This window comes from Ictidomys tridecemlineatus, chromosome 3 (assembly GCF_052094955.1).
Source record: "Ictidomys tridecemlineatus isolate mIctTri1 chromosome 3, mIctTri1.hap1, whole genome shotgun sequence".
In the NCBI taxonomy this organism is placed as follows: Eukaryota; Metazoa; Chordata; class Mammalia; order Rodentia; family Sciuridae; genus Ictidomys; species Ictidomys tridecemlineatus.
Genome location: NC_135479.1, coordinates 189,821,135 through 189,835,261, shown reverse-complemented (window position 1 = coordinate 189,835,261; position 14,127 = coordinate 189,821,135).

The window sequence follows — 14,127 nt, the reverse complement described above, 5'->3', positions numbered from 1 at the left end:
AGAGAATCTAGATTTAAAAATCTCTGCAATCCAGGAATATTAATCATAATCTTCCAAATTTCAAGAGAAGACTTTTAGCAATCAAACAAAAATAGGACTTTAAGATGAACAATATTGCCAGCAGTGTAAGCAGGGTAAGAGACTGACGAACTACCTTCCGATTTCTTTTCCAGGCAAAGGAATATTGTTATTTACCTACCAGCAAGCAGTTGCTTTATGACATCAAGATAATTTCCACTGTGCATCACATTCACCCTGTTTATTTTACTTTGTACTCATTCTAAAGCCACAGATCTAGGAAAATAGATTTAGGACAGTGTTTAAGATGATTTGGTATAAAGTAAAAGTTAAGTAGTATACCTTCTGAACTCTAAAGGAAGAAGTGTATGAAATGTGGCAAGAAAAATTTGGGCCAACTCTGGGAGGATGTGACATAGAATGAGTAATGGGGGAGCCTTCATTCTTTCATCAAATATATATTAAATGCTTATTTTGTATTTGATGGCTGGCTGGAGACATACCCATGAACAAAAGCCACTAAATTCTTCACCTATGGAACTTGGGTTTTAGTGAATAAAGCAGAGAATGAATAAAGTAACAAAAATACAATTTCAGAGGCTGATAGAGCAATGAGAAAAATCTGTTAATAAATTTGTGATATTAGAGGAATAGAGTGGAGATGGTAAGGGAAAGTCTTTTTGAGAAGATAGTTTGAGGACAGAAGTTTGGAGGCCATGACAGAGCCACTAGAGTGAAGATCAAGGGCATAACACTTCAGACAGAGGGTATAGAAAGTATAAGCAGAGGAGATAAGAAAGTGTGTTGGGGGCACAAGATCAGCAGAGTCGGAATCTTAGCAACCCAGAAACATGGTTGTAGCAGTTGAGTCGGGTAACATACTGGTCATGTTAGCAGTTTGGATTTTATCCTAAGTAGGATTGAGGCAGGATGGTATCACATTAACGAAAATGTCCTTGGTAGCCAGGTAAGGTTGGAAGCAGGCAGCCACTGAGAATGGCTCCTAATGTCATAATCTGGATTTAATTTTAACTAGATTGGGCAAAGTGGGAAACAGGAAGATTTTGTGGGGAGATAGTGGGCTAGGAATAATAATTCAATTTTTTAAATTTAAGATTTGAGATGACTAACAAAAAAAGATCCAATGGAGATATCCAGTGGGTCTTTAGAAATATCAGGTGTGGTATAAGACAAGCAATGTTAAATAATCAGGATTTTCTTCAGCTCATCTCATCTACACTAAAAAGTACAAAATATTTGGCATGCAGTGGACATTTTCAACATTGGTTCCTGACAACTTGAAACAAAGACATGAACTAAAGAAGTTGAACACTGAGAGGGTGAGCAAGAAGAAACCATTTTCTTATATAGTTGACAACAGCCATACTAGAGATTTAGTAAATATGAAAATCAAAACAAAACTATACTCTTGTGTAAGTATTCTGAAACAAAAAAAGGGTAAAACAATATTAAAATGCAGTTATGAAGGAAAAATGCTTTCTGGGAGAAATAGATGAAATTTTATATATGAAATATTTATTTATGAAAAACCAATAATATTTTAAAGAGTATCTATAGTGAGTTTTCCAAAACAAGAACACACAGAGGGTAAGGAATGGATGAAAAATAGGGGGAAAAAATCCAATGCCCTAATATGAAAACGGAAAGTGACAGAGATGTTAAAAGATTTGGAGAGTTACGGAAATATGTTAAGGAAATTAAAAATCAATAGCAGTTTTAGTCGAAAAGTAAGAGGTACTACAAAATATATCATGAATGATATTTCAGAAATTTGAGACATGCTTTTAAAATGAAAAGGAAATATTGAAATGATAAATGATAAGTAGGAATGACAAAGACTAAAATTCCAATTTAAAGATAATTGATATTTCTGAACACAGCCAGAGTAGAATAGAAAACCATATATTTAAAATATAATTAAAATACTAAAATATAAAGTAGTTTGACATAAAACATTAAGTGGTGTGATAAAATTAATTAAACTGGAACAATTAACCATAGCCATGCCATTCCTTTAAATATTAAGGGTAAAGAAAATAAACAGAAATTAAGTCAATAATTACTAAAAACATAATTGTGGCTAGCAAATTTTCCACTATAGTCCAAATCCAAAGATAACCAGAAACAATTGAAGTTGAAGAAGGGAATTAGATGTAAATATTGTTCTGTGGGAATGAAATATATAAGACAAACATGTCATATTTATATATAAAATATAAATATATAAATATATGATGGAGATGCAACATGAGAAAATCTCAATACTGAGAATGAAAGGATTTCAGAATATGGAGATCACTGTCAGAAAAAAAGTGCAGGTGGTGAGAGTTTCCTCCAGTGAAATATGCATTTACCTAATTTTAAGTAAACATAAAATAAAAAAAATGTACTTGAGCAAACGGTAGAATTAGTGACGTAGCATAAAAATTAATTTAAATCTGGTTTTATAATTTCAGATGGTGTCAAGAAAGAAGGCTAATTGTTGAGAAATGAAGAAGGGGAATTAACAGAACATTAATTTGCTCATAAGATCCAGAGGGAAACTATAAGTGAGATTTTGGAAATAGAAATCCAAATACTTTTTTGAATATTAAAAACATGAAGATTGGCAGCCATTAGGAAGTCAAACAACAATAAGTGCTGGAGAGGATGCGGGGAAAAGGGCACTCTTGTTCATTGCTGGTGGGACTGCAAATTGGTGCAGCCAATTTGGAAAGCAGTATGGAGATTTCTTGGAAAGCTGGGAATGGAACCACCATTTGACCCAGCTATTCCCCTTCTCGGTCTATTCCCTAAAGACCTAATAAGAGCATGTTACAGAGACACTGCTACAACGATGTTCATAGCAGCACAATTCACTATAGCAAGATTATGGAATCAGCCTAGATGCCCTTCAATAGATGAATGGATAAAAAAAATGTGGCATTTATACACAATGGAGTATTACTCTGCATTAAGGAACGACAAAATCATAGAATTTGGAGGGAAATGGATGGCATTAGAGCAGATTATGCTAAGTGAAGCTAGTCAATCGTTAAAAAACAAATACCAAATGACCCCTTTGATATAAGGGGAGTAAACAAGGACAGGGTAAGGACGAAGAGCTTGAGAAGAAGATTTACATTAAACAGGGATGAGAAAAGGGGAGGGGAGGGGAGGGGAGGGGAGGGGGGATAGTAGAGAATAGGACAGACAGCAGAATACATCAGACACTAGAAAGGCAATATGTCAATCAATGGAAGGGTAACTGATGTGAAACAGCAATCTGTATACGGGGTAAAGTTGGGAGTTCATAACCCACTTGAATCAAACTGTGAAAGATGATGTATTAAGAACTGTGTAATGTTTTGAACGACCAACAATAAAAAAAAAAAAAAAAAACAAACAAACAAACAAAAAAAAAACATGAATAAGAAAGAGGGAAAAAAAGTGGACATTGGTTTTTCTTGATCTAATTGCTTTATCCACAAATCTACTAACATATATCTCTCTGGCTATTCTGGGAAGATGGACTTGATATTCTTCTGACTGCAGGATTCCAAAATCTCCATTTTTTTCATGACTTAATAAATATCCTGTGCTTTTCAGTTCTCTCTCTCTCTCTCTCTCTCTCTCTCTCTCTTTTTGTTGTTGTTTTCTCTCTCTCTCTACTGTGTTTGCACAAATCCGCAGAGAATTAATTCTTCTGGGAGGAAAAAAAAGAACCTTAAAGCCAAATTGTTCACAAGGAAGCAGATTTTGTCTACCACTTGTCACAAACTTATGGTGAAGCAAAGGAACTCTAAACCCCAGGTACTTGCTTATAATTCTCAGAAGAATAGGCAGAAAAAAAAACAAAACATGAAGTGTTAACTCTCTCCCCTGAAACCAAACAAAAACCATAGCCCATTTAGTAATAAATAGTAAACAAGAGAAATTGTTGGAAAACATAATACAAGATAGTTTAAAACAATATGACAACAGTAAGAACAAACATGTTTGGGAAAGAAGTAAAAACAGATCCAATTTAATGATGAAGAATCAATGCTTAAACAAGTAGCATGCAAATGACCCAAAGTCATGGGATGTGAAATGATGAATGAAATTACTAGAAATGGATAAATAAATGACCCATAATCATAGAGGCATAAAATACTCTTTTCAGAAATTTTCAGATCCAAGGGTCCCCAAATACATATAATGCATTTGGATATAGTGAACATCTCTCTCTCCCTCTCTCTCTCTCTCTCTCTCTCTCTCTCTCTCTCTCTCTCTATATATATATATATATATATATATATATATATATATACACACACACACACACACACACACATATACTTAGTACTTTAAAACACATAACAAACATTTTCTAGTATTTTAGGAAGTTTTACAACATTACCTTCCTGGTCAATTGGTGGTTATTAGGCTATAGGAGAAAAGTCTTGATAAATATTACAAAGAAAATATTCACAATGAATTTTTAAACTATGATGCCATGAACTAAAAATCTGTAATGTAGAAAGATGCTGGCACTTAGAAATTTAAGTGTTCAACCAAGGAACTAAATGTCAAAGAAGATATTGGAAAAGTTAGTAACATTATTAGAAAGTAATATAAATAAGAATATTATATAACTGAAGTGACCAGTGGTTCTCAATCAATTTCAACTCTAAAATTCATTAAGATAAAAAAAATAAATAATCCCATAAAAAAAGCAAAGAATAGCAACAAATAAAACTATCAAATTATTTGGCAATACTCAAGGAGGATAAGAACACACATATGCTAGATACTTTTAAAACTGGAGAAAAGGCATAATAAAATAAATGAGATATATTTTGATAAAAATATTTTCAACACAAATGAAACAGATGCCTTTCTACTGATAAAAATTACTAAATTTTTATGTAAAAAATATCACAATTAGGCAGATGAATCACTTTGTAAGAAATTCAGATACTTATTAATATTGACTCGAAAAAGCCTTTGATCTAGAATTCTTTCCAACACTGAAGGAAGAAAAAAAGTTACACATTGCATAAAGAGTTCTAGAATATGATCAGGTGAAATGTTTCACAAGTGAATCAAGTATATTTATGTCAAAGGCTAACCAAGGGAAACCTATTGCCATTTTATTAGGAAGTCTGTATTGATGATAGAAAATCAAATGATTATTTTGTTTGATTATACCACAAAATGTATTTTATAAAATCTGTATTGGTATGATATGGTTGTTGTAACAAAGCACCACAAAGTAGTACAATTGAAATTTATTCCTTCAAAGTTCTGGAGGCTGGGCTTCCAAAACCAAGTGTGGTGGAGGTTAGTTCCTTCCAGAGGGTTGGATGGAGAGTCTATCCCATGCCTGTGTCCTGGCTGTTGGTGTTTTAAGGAAATCCTGGTGTTTCTTGGCTTGTAGGTGTATCATTCCACTGTCTGCCTGTCTTACATGGTGCTTTCTCTGTACGTCTGCCTATGTCTGTGTGTGTTCTTTTTTTAGGGGCCCTGTCTGGGATTTAGGGTCCCAAAATAATCCAGTGTGACCCCATTCAAACAAATTACATCTAGAAATAAATAAGTCCAAATAAGATTTTTGGTGAACAAGATTTTATACAGACATTATTCAATTCAGTAATGAAAAAGGAAAAAAATCAAAACTTCCATTTCTCAGAAAATGGAAGAAGATACAATTTTATTAAACGAGGATTTTAATATTTTTACTGAAAATATTAAATATTTTTATTAAAAAGTTTCTTAGGATGATAAAATATATACCTTTAACATTTTCCACCTTAAATAAGCGTCAGTTATCCTTGAAATCAGAATCAAGGTAAGGAATCTTATTATCACTGTAGTTTATTTTTATCTTGGTAATTTTTCCCAAAGCAATACACGTGAAATAAATACGTATAAATTCAATATACTTTAATAATGTGTATACATAACTATCCTCTGCAAACAATGCTAACGCCCTCCTTTTTCAAGTGATTTTTGTTTTCAGATGATAATACTCAATAGAACCAGTTTAGAAATTAATATTTGCTCTATAGAATTAGTTAGAAAACTATACATAGTAAGATAGATATAATTTATATTGTAAATAAATCATAGCATACCTGATATATTATTTTTATGTAATATCATTCGTTTTTTCTGTTTATAAAAAATAATCATAGTGAATGAGTAAAAATAAAGCTCAAAAATCACAAAGTCCTTTTACCAGCATTCATATTTCTCTCGGTTCACAGAATATTTCCAAACAGTGTCTAGATGCAAAATTATGCACTAATTTTTTTGTATCAGCTTTGCTGATAATTTTGAAGAATCTAAAACTTTGTTGTCCTTGCAAACTAGCAAGTTAGTCTGCTACATTTTCATGCAAGAAGAGATTTTCGTTCAGAGAGAAAAAAAAAAAAAAAAGACTATGCTACTCAGAGCAATTGTGCAGCCAGACTGCCCAACTCCCAGAAATCCTGTTCTCCCAGGGCAACACAGAGCTGCCAGCATGTTGTATCATAGCAGAGCCAATCCAAGCTTAGGAAACCAAAACCATTGTTTATGGGCAGTTAGTTCACTTGGCTGAACTTTTTCCCAGAGGGAGAATTCATCTATAATACACTGGACAATGAACAATATTTTCCTTTGCTCCAGAAGGAGGCACTTAAAAAATACATATATAATATATATGTATATGTAGAGAAATATATATATACACACACACACATATGTATGTATGTGTATATATATATATATATATATATATATTATGTGTATACCTCAAACGCTTGTAAACAAATCTCTAGAAGAAGGAGTCACTGTCAAATTTGCAAAATGCACAGAAATTCAAGAGACACAAGAACTGCTGTTCTACAAAATCCTGTTGTTTATTTAGAAAAGCATTTTTCCCTGCATAATATACCTTCAGTATACTATCATATTCTGAAAAAATAATAAGAATTATCCCTGATTTGAGATTCAGAAGGATATGGTGAATTTAATTTTATTTAGTACCACTTTAAATAGTAGTAATAACTACAAATAAAATTATAAAAATAATGCTAATAATATTGCTATTATTAAGGAGACAAGCATAAATTATTTTATTCTGCAATCCTAGTGTCATAATGAGCACAGGGATTATTTTCTACTGTAAAATTAATAGACTACAAAGAATGACATGAGAATAAGTGGATTTAAATAACAAATCTGAATTTAAATGGTAAGTTTCAAATGTATGTGGAATTGTTTTCCTTTAATTGCTAGAATTCCAACAACATTAGAATCCCGAAATCAGCTAGGGGAGCTCTGTAGCAGGAGGTACAACTGTTCTGGTGTAGGGAGCACTCAAGATTAAAGTCAATCCATCAACAAGGATACAAAGCAAAGGACAAGAAACCTAATCCATGATCATTTTTGCATCTGGCCTGAAGAACCAAAGTCTCCAGAAACAGAACTGTTTTAAACACATCATTAAGCTAGATCATAAGAACTCTATCCACTTCCTCAGTTCAAATCTTGGCTCCACCCCTTACCATCCTGTACCTTTGTTCTGACTACTTAAACCTTCTGTGCCTTAATTTTCCCATCCAGAAATGGTGATATCAATCATGGCTTCTTCACTGGGTTGGTGTAAAAGTTAAATAATTGAAAGTCTGTCATGTACTCAAAGAACACACAGAAATATAACTATTAAATAGTTACATATAACTATTAAAATAATTAAAATCAGGGCAAAGTGTTTCCTTAAATATTACTTTGTTATTCAAAGTAACAACAACAACAGCAAACACCCATCACAGGAAGACTTGTGAATATTCAAGTATAGAGAGGACAATTTTTCTGAGGGATAATTCTGGAAGAAATTTCACGTTGATTTGAACATGTATGGTAATATCCTTATTTATTAATATCCTATGTTCACGCTGTTCTCTTCCTATGTAGCCCAGCCAGTCCAATATTATTCTCCAAATGGTGAGTGCCTCTCCAGAGTCTAGTTTATCTACATACCCCATTTTACCATAGGTTCATTTCTCTTTTAAAATGCATTGACATCAGTTCAAGGTGATATAATTTATACACAGTGCAAATATATACTGCATGAGCATTCTTAGAGATCATGTATGTTTCAATCCATAAATTCAGAAGGGCATGTAATGTCCATTTTCTTCAAGCCCTTTAAAACCCCTTAATATCTATTTTAAGACACTGTTCACCTGAACTATCAGGAAAACTAGCCTTGGTCTGTTTTTAGATGCTGTCTCCTGGGTTGTTCCACAGGTATTGGGGTGTCATCAATCGGGTGTTTCAGAAAGTGTCTTAAATGGAGAGTAAGGACGCTTATTGGGATATTCCCAACATGTGTAAGAGCGAAGCCCACAGGACTGGGCAGAGCCAGAGGTTAACTGAAGCCAGTCATACAAATGGCCTCAGCCAACTCTATGGGAATTTATTTCAGTAGATCCCAAAACCTCTCAAATTGGGGCAAAGAGTCTGGGCCTTTATAGCTCCATGGTGATCAGTTCTTGGATGTGGGATGTCCTTGGAAAAACTTAGATGGGGGAATTTACTCAAACTTGAGTTTTATTGCCAATACCCATCTGTCAAAACTCCCAAGAACTGAGGAAGGATGTTTCAATCACTTAGAATCCATCCAGTTGCAGACCACAGCCTTGTAAATAGAGGCCAAGCATGGAGGATGATCGGTGTGGCTGGCACTTGGTGCTTGATTACCTGTCACACAAGCTGCTGCTGGCCTCCTTTGTCCATTTCTTCCTGGCCTGTTTTGTCCACTAGTTCACTGCTGTTTTTTATTATACTTGGAAATGCAAAAATCTCATGAGTCTGTTTGTGGCTCCTTCTAGCTAGACAAATTCTTGTGGCTGCTTTTTCTGGTATCTTTATACCTTTTAGGATGTTTTTAGGAAATTGTGCTCAGGTCTCATTGCTCACCAAGGGGACTTTCTGTTTACTTTTCCTCTGAATCATGGGAAAGAAATGTAGGGATAGAGGGGTAGGATTTTTTTTTTTCCAGTTCAGGGAAAATCTTTTCCCCTTTACATTTGTGTACTTTTAATCCTTTCTAACTGAGCCACCATCCTTCTCATTCTCTCAAAGAATTAAGATTTCAGAAAATAAAAGCAAGCAAATTGCAAGTTACTATTCTTTTCCAACAAACCTTTCCTTTCTATCCTAAAAAGCAATGAGCCCAGAAGAGATTTTCTTCTGGAACTGGGAAGAGGGTCTCGGGGAAATACTGGAAGAAAAACAATTCTTAAAAGTTAAGATTGAAAAAAGATTGCCACTGTATTTTTACTATGGAGTATAAAAATGTAAAGAAGGAAACAGTTTCAAGACAGCTGAAGGAAAGACAGACCACAGAACATTGTAGCCTTATCATGCAATCCATTTAGTTATGATTTCTGCTTTAAAATTCAGTTCCTTATAGAAAGGGACCAAGTGTTTTCATTAATACATACACACAATCTAAGAAGTACTTAGCATATAAAAAACTCCTGTTTATCTAATTCAAATAACATTATCATCCCCTGGTAAGTTTCACTGGTTGTCTAAATCAAAACTAAGTTCTTTCTCTTTTTCAGGTATAATAACATATATATGTATATGTATTTATGTATATATGTGTGTATACATATATACAATTGTACCTGCAATTGTACTTTGAAATTATTTTTTATATCATTTACCTCCTGAGTTAGATTTCATGCATTAGCTCTTTAAACCCACAGGATATGTGCCATTCCATTAGAGATATCTGCTGATGAATTAATTTATTCTTTAATCTGGGGGTGACATTCATAGGTACTCTAATATAGATGGTAGTCTAGGTTATCACATTTTGTGATGTGTGCCCCTTCCATTTCAATCTGTAATGAATTTTTATTTTTTTTTAAATAAGAAAAGTGATTTTTATATTTTTAAAAATATGTCCATTTAGCTAGGTAAATAATGAGCTGGATTAAAACCTTTAATTCCATGAAGCATCTACCTAGACTGAACTATACATTATCAAAATCTGGCATATTATCAAGATAGTTTTACTATGTTAAGACTTTCTTTTTTCATACTATTTTGAGTTGGATTCTAGTGGGTATATGGTAAGGTTAAGATTTGACCAGTTAAAAAACATAATATTTTGCCACAAGAGGGCAGCCTTTCAACATAAATTGTTTCTGAATTTGTAGGCATTTCTTGATATTTTGAGGAAGTATTTTTTTTTTAAATCTGCAAACTAAATTATGATAAAATGATACAAGATGTTTAGGCAAATAATTTATGTATGTTGTACCTTTTTTACTATGTCTAGTTGATATAATAAAACCAAAAGTTTTATTATGACATAAGAAAAAGTTGACACAAGAAAACCAAAGTTGGTGTAGAAGATGGATTTCCTTAGCTTTTCCGTTTTAAATACCAAGGGAGCAAGTTGCTGTCTGAGGCTGAGTATGCCAAAATTCTCACATAGCTATATTCAAATCTACATCTGATCTACTCAAAATTCCAATCAAGTGAAGACAACTTGGAAGAACCAGAACAATATATGAACCCAGAGAAAATGAATGACTCTGAATTACACGGTTCTAATTTCCAAACTCACAAGTATAAGAAATACATTAATGCTATTTGAAGCTGTTTGTAAAGAGTAAATCACAAGATGTCTTGATCTCTAGGGCATCTTACACGGGTACTCTTAGATCTGCAGATCCTCTTTCCACTGGTGATTGCTCACGGCAGAGCTGAGCCACCTGTATAAGGTTACACCCACATCCCAGGAACACCTCACAGTACTGTACTGCCTGATCCCCACCTTTCCCCAATTTAGTTTTCTGTAGCTACTGAACTGGAAAGTGCTCATGTGGTGCTCAGGTTTCAGAAGTCCACAAGGTGATTTGATGTAAGAACTACTAGCAGCTGCTGGCAGAGAACATTGAAAAGCCCATAGCCTCTGTGAGGTTTGAAAATGAGTGTTCGGCCTTACTGATGTTCCAATCTGCAACTGGGTTCACCTGTAGGCTCTTCTCTCCTCCCCTTGTCCAGGGTTGGTCATGACCCAAGGCAGTATTTAAGGAGGTCTACCATTCAAGCCTTAGTTCCTCAACATGTCCCATGAACTCAGTCTAGTTGTGTTTATGGGGCTGCCCCTTTGTGTGTGTTTTTTTAAATCTATCATATTCTATCCAGAAATTACTTCTATCTTCTGGTAAGTAAGCTTCTTGTCAAATCTATGTTTCTGAGTTTGTTTTGGTTCTTGTTTTAGTAGTCCAGTTATTCTCAATGTCTAAATGCCCCAGAATACATCTCTGTCTCTCTGTTTCTTCTGAGTTTCAAAACATAAACTTTCTTAATTCCACCTTTCTTTCTTAAATGAGAACTCTGCTTTCTTTTTGTCATTTGTACTCTACCAGGAGTACCAGTCGCTACCTGGATTTCCCAGTGGTGACTACTCTAAATGTCCTTTTGTGGGACTTTGATTCCTGTAACATAAATTTTCATCTTACACACTACCAATCATCCTTTTCTCTTGCTCTGTTATTTCCTCTTAGCAAGGATAATCTTTATAGGACACAGAAGGTAAGTCAGTTTCAGCGTGTGTCCACAATATGCTAAAGCCAAACTCTTCCCTGTTGACCCATCTGGGTTGATTTGTTCCACCAGTTTCTGATGCTCCTGTCCCAGGAGCTGAGCAATTGGTCCTAGAAATGATACAAGGTGTGCAACAGACCTGCCTTATACATGATGTTGCAAGGAAATGGGGCAGGGCCTAATATTTTCATTTCTGAAAGAATTTCAATAGTGGATGGAGTTTGAAGGCATTATACTTGTTTTTCTTTTTGTATAGTATTTTAAGATTAGGGAAATATTTTCTTAATTGTAGCAAGTGAAAATGTAGATGTCTTTCGTCTTCTAGACCAAGTAAGGGCTCCCAAGAGAGTTTGGAAATCTGCTGAGAACTCTAAGGAACATATTTTTTTTTTCCTCGAAAGAAAACTAAATTACATGGCTTTCGATCCTGTTTTAATTTAATCATGTATTTTAATATATATTGCAGTTTCAAAGCAGCATGTTATTTCAAAATAAGATACTGAGAAAATAAAAAGATTTTATTCTGACTTCTTATTCTAAAGGAAACTAAGAATAAAGCAAAATTAAGAAGACTAAAAAGACTAATTGTCTGCTGATGAAGCAAAATTACAATTACATGTGTTCTTAATTTGGGTATGAATGATAATACCTGAGGTAAAAAAAAAATGGTCATTTTTTTTTTTTTTTAACCAGACACTTGAGGTTTAAAGCCTTGGTCAGGAGCTGAAGCATTTTGGAATTGTATAGGAGTAGAAATTGTCCTGCTCATTGATTCTGAGTTAAATTACTAGGGAGAGCAAAAACACAGGGGAATGGCTTAGCTATCAGGCGATGCCTGATCTCACCCCAGACTAAGCTTCGAATTGGGGGAGTGTGTTGTTGGCTGGGGGTTATGGGAATCCAAGAATACTGATGAAAAGCAAGGTCCTAATGGACCCCTAGGCCAGCTTGTGTAGAAACCAGAGAAATGGTTATGAGCTCTTGGAAGCTCACTGGCGACAAATGATCTCTTTGCAAGTCCAGAATGACATATGTGCATTATCAAGATTCTGTGGACTGGAACCAGTAAGGTGTGTTCCACAGAGCTGAAGAGGCCTTGTGTGGGACTGCAGGTAAGATTTCTGTTATCAGCTAATAATTGAAGACTCAGATTAGTCCCTTTTGGTTATTAACATGGTTTTGGCATCCCACCCATTATGACAGCTTAACAATATAGAACAGCCCCTCCCTAACCCCTGAAATCTGGAGTCAATACTGGGAAGAGGGCAGGGGAAGACCTTAATTCACAAATTAATTTTGCCACCAACTGGCTACATGAGACATAAATGCACCAACCACTGTCATACAATTATTGGCAACTTAAAATTGCAGCTTTTTAAGTATGGTGAATAATTTTGCAATAAAGTAATTCTTGCCTTTATAAACTTACAAAATGACTGGAAACACCACAGCATATCAAAACAGGTATAAATGTTCAGCACATTATGTTATTTATACCAATGATTGTTATCATATATAAAGCTAGTCTTCATGTGAGATTGGAATTTAAACTAGTGAGATTTAATAGTCTATATTTTACCTCCTTTAATAATGATCATAGTAATTCACCAGTTTTTGTTCTAAAATTTAAATATTTTAATGCATTTTTGAGGTTCATTAAATTCACTTTAATCTAAGAGAGAAGCTTATTAAATGCTTCATTGCAAGAACTAAAAGGTTAAAGTATAAATTAATAGGGATTTGGATAGTTTATCTGTATGATAATATACAATGGTATTGAAATTTTTTTGTACAATGGAAAACACTCAAATCTAGTTACCATAGACCATTTTTGAATCAAACTAGAAAAAAAAAAACTGAATGAAGCCAAAAGGACAATATTTTAAAAGGTCTATTAATACATGATAATACAAAACATTATACCTCATTAATTAGCATTTTATAAATTGAACATAACTAGATAAATTTAGCATCTTATTACTGAAGGATTTTTTAGTAGAGCAGAGTCTCAAAGAAGTATCTGTGAACCTGATATTTTTGACATTTAGTTTTTAATATCTGAAGATTGTTAAATTAAAAATTAAACCATTCTTAAATGACATGAGATAGATATCCCTTCCTACATTGTAACAGGATTTATTTCTAAGTGATTAAGTTCTAAGTTGTTGAGAGTTTTGTGGAATAATGTAGTTTTATTGTTGGAACTGTATTTCTTTGGTTTCTCGACTACTTTTGTTTCTAACTTAGAGCAAATTACCATATTGTTTGCTGCTGTGTATCTGGATCTAGAACATTACTGAAAACAATCAACAGTTACATGTTGGTCAAATAAATAGATATCTTGTACTGAACTACTAATAGAGTGGTCAGGTTTAAAGTCAAGACTGGCTTTTACATAGAAAATGAGTTTGGAAAAATCAAACATGGTGCCTATGATTGGGTAGGTACAAGTTCAAAAGCCAGATTCACCTTCAACATTAATGATGAATAGAAGTCATGAATGTG